This window comes from Rhagoletis zephyria, unplaced genomic scaffold, assembly GCF_001687245.7.
Source record: "Rhagoletis zephyria isolate East Lansing unplaced genomic scaffold, Rhagoletis_zephyria_1.1 Rzeph_scaffold_13847, whole genome shotgun sequence".
In the NCBI taxonomy this organism is placed as follows: Eukaryota; Metazoa; Arthropoda; class Insecta; order Diptera; family Tephritidae; genus Rhagoletis; species Rhagoletis zephyria.
The window spans coordinates 784-4559 of NW_016170916.1; the positions used below are offsets into that span (position 1 = coordinate 784).

At 35.4% G+C, this 3776-nt stretch overlaps 1 long non-coding RNA gene across 1 annotated transcript; it reads right to left on the minus strand.

The window, feature by feature from the left end:
- Window positions 1-1918: 1918 nt before the first annotated feature.
- On the minus strand, window positions 1919-2372 carry LOC108378325 (uncharacterized). Its single transcript, XR_001849404.1, has 2 exons — window positions 2105-2372; window positions 1919-1958 (listed from the first exon to the last, which is right to left on the minus strand). It is a non-coding gene; the product is annotated as an uncharacterized LOC108378325 (long non-coding RNA).
- Between the last annotated feature and the right edge of the window lie 1404 nt (window positions 2373-3776).

Genomic DNA, 3776 nt, shown 5'->3' on the forward strand with positions numbered 1-3776 from the left:
GTCCAGTGAATAAACAAGGTGAGCCCCGGATGATTACCGCCAGATGGCATTACCGCAGTACAGGAAATACGATAGACGGGCTATAGCTGCAAAAAATGTGCAGCATATACTATGTATAACTACCAAAAGACGGCGGACAACACCCATCAGGAAACGGCTTAAGCGCTGAGTTGGGCAATGAAGGGCTACTCGGTCCAACTGTCAGAAAATTCAGTCTTCATGACAAATACTTCTGACAAGAAAACACCAATATCGACACCTCCATCGCAATTTGAGTGTTTCCTGATCCAAGAACGTTGAACCAAATTCATAATGTTGTGATAGAAGGAAGATACGCTTCAAACGTTCTTGACATTCTCAACAGATAGCCGGGCGATTTCGCACTTTCTTGCTACCACCCAATCGAAAATAACTGCTATGACGAAGAGAAATAAACGAGCCAATACAATCATTTGTGACGAGAGAAATTAAATAGAGGCAGAAAGGCATGAGTGTGAAGGGCTTCAGATGCTGACAATGAGTTTCAGGATGAAAAGGTGGTATCAGACTTCAAAAGTACAGGTGATATATGGAAGCACCGCTTCTCTTTGCTTTTAAATGACGACGAACTCGGACTAATGTTTAAGGACAAGATATATTCATGCTGCTGTTGGAAGGCGTTTGATATCAGCATCATTGAGCTAAACACCAAGCCCGCGAGCGCAACAAATCTCCTGTTTAAAGAGCTTATTGCGATGGTGGACGAGAACAAGACAAACCAGTTCTTAGCAACAAACTTTGGAGACTTCGCGCATTGAGGCACGCGTCATTGTGGCTGATAGTGTGAAAGGCTTTGTGTGCTTAAGATCCAGTATTACTTAATATCACCAAAAAAGTCAGCCAGGTGATCAAGCGAAGACTAATTTCTTCAAACAAATGCTTCTTGGGGCTATCTTGGACAGGTCGCACGCATTGGATAACGATGTTCTAATGAAAGGATCTTTCGACCAAAACGTAATAGAAGAACCCATCGCGCAAGAACCAGCTTACACTAGGTATGAAAAACTGGTGGAACTTAGCAAAGAAGAGAAGCATTAGGCAAAATTGTCTGTTACCGGCCCAAGACGACAAGGGTCAAACAAAGAAAAGAACAAACAAATTATTTTAAGTTATACAGCAGGTTTGGCTAGCCAATTATTCGTTTATATGAAGAAAACACACTTTCCTCAATGACAGTTCTTATGAACCTGTTTTTATTTTTGAAGATATAACATTATCTTTATCAAATAGAAAAAAACAAAACTTGAAAATATTATTATCAGTTTCACTTTTATTTATTGCCAGCAAAGAACTAACAATGCTCACCCATTGAGCAGCATTAGACAAACATTTGACGTGACTTATTGCTTATCAGTCAAATAAATATTTGTTTTTGTGTAAATTGCTTTCTTCATTTTCGAACATTACAGGTAAATTGTTAAACGTAACGAGGGTAATAATTTAAAGTACACAGAGAAATATTCGTTTTCAAATTTGTATGGAACGTTTTACTTTTAAAAACGTTTTGACCCAGGTTTTGCACCTACAATATTTATTTAAATTTTGAGAACGAAAATTTTCAATTCAATTTCCAATATCCATGTTCTGGTTTTTGATACGAATATTTTCAAATCGTTTTTAAAAACGATAGTGTGATAATTGAATATGCGCATGTTGAAATTAAATCCTGAAATGTTTTTTCTTCATTTTAAAAATATGAGTTTTCGAATATGATATTCAAATTTTATTTTTATTAAATCACAACAAGTCGTTTGGTGCACACATTGTCAAAAATATATTGATATACATATACTTATAAATAAGTTACAACATTTAATAAATGAAATACAGATGTTTTGCATATTACTATATACATACATACAGATGTTCTTGTTTCTTCCAAGCTGGGCCTGCTAATTTTGCTTCACGCTGGTCAAATCCTGTAATTTAAATTAAGACAATTTTAAATTATTATTTAATAACCCATAAGAATTTGTTTTTGTAAGTTACTCTTACCAAAGCTTTTTTCGGTCAAAGAAGTCCACCAATGTCNCCATAAGAATTTGTTTTTGTAAGTTACTCTTACCAAAGCTTTTTTCGGTCAAAGAAGTCCACCAATGTCCCTTATATGTAGTTAGGGGTTAGAATGGCAGTATTGTTTGTATAACTTCATCGCCTTTTCTGAAGATTGAAGTAACTTATTTATCTGAACACAAATTTTCCGACAAATGATGCAAACATATGAAAGTTTTTCATTATAGCTAGGTAGCTTTTTAAAGTCTAATGCAAAACATTTTATTTTTAAATATTTTTCATACCTAATTGACTGAAAATAAATTAACCTTTTTATTTTAAAAATGTCTAGTTTTTTTTTGCTTGTTGAAAATTGTGTCGCTGTACAACTTGTTGGGAAAATATTCTAAAATGTTTCATTTAAGTTTTTAAAATACGCTCTTTTGACGCTATTTCTTTAATGTCGTTTGTTCTCCTCAGTAAAAAAAAGTGAATATATTATAACGACCGTTTTTGTTTTACGAATGTCTCGTTTTAAAGTCGTAAGTACAAATACTGTATTTTTTATTTTGTATGAAGTAAAATTATATCAAAAAATTTTATTTTACAATTTGTTTTAATAACTTGCATTTTACCTGTATCATTTTCTCTGTGTAGATTCTGTTAAATAAGTTCCGAGACAAGACTAGACTAGACACTAAACTCTACAGTTGACGAAAGTTTAGTTAGTAAGTTTGTTGATTAAACAATTAGGCATAACAAGGAATACAGTGGCCTCTGAAAAGGAACCCTAATCCTTAATGTTTGGTAATGACCTCTGAAGACTCATCGTCTTCATGGCGGAACGAGCATACTGATTCTATTCCTAGACTATTAAGATGTTTTTACCTGGCTTACATCTATGGAAACGTAGTCTTTTATGATAGATTACATATCCAGAGAGTAATGTAATATCTGTTTTATCTAAGACTTAAATATCTGTCAAATAGAGAGAATCGCAGAAGAGCATGCGCTTACTGAGGCCTCCTACCACTTGCCAGTACTTACTGCGTTCTGAGTTTCTTCTCTCAGTATTTATGTATACATAGCTCTCCAAGAAAACTAACTTCAAACTGAAAATGGTTCCAGTAGAGGGTCTTTGTAGGCAAACTCGCAGTGGCCTTTTTCCCAACACAGTGTTCCTTTATTTCTCGCTGCCGAAAGTGGAAGCGTATTTAATAAGCTGGTGTTTGGTCATCCTATTGGAAAAATATCCGATGGCCACTTGGCTGTATGAAAATATAACGAAAGCTTAGGTTAGTTTAGATTGAAAAGGGCTGATAGAGGTCAAACCAGCATTAGACCCGTTTTGGTATTAACCAATATGTGAAGTTGACGAAAGTTACCAATGGCCTTGTAATTTTCCCTGGTTTATCGCTCAGGCCTTAAGCGTTCTAGCTCCCATGAACCTCAGCCTTGTCCTCCAATGTGCGGTAAATATGCGGAATAAGCTCCTCAAAATTAAGCCACTTTCTTGTTTTTGTATTTCTTACAAAGTCTTTGCAAGGAACCGGCTTCTGTGAAGAAGAATTCCTGAATGTTAACCTCGCAGATAGAAAGCGGCGTGCCCAACCCCTTTCAAGGCGGCGAAAGTAGAAGGGAAGTGCACTTGCTTACTAAGTCACCCGCTATCTTATCTGCGGCAATTTACTTACTACAACAGTTTTCAAATTACTTGTGACAAAAGTTGGAGCTTTTTTATACTT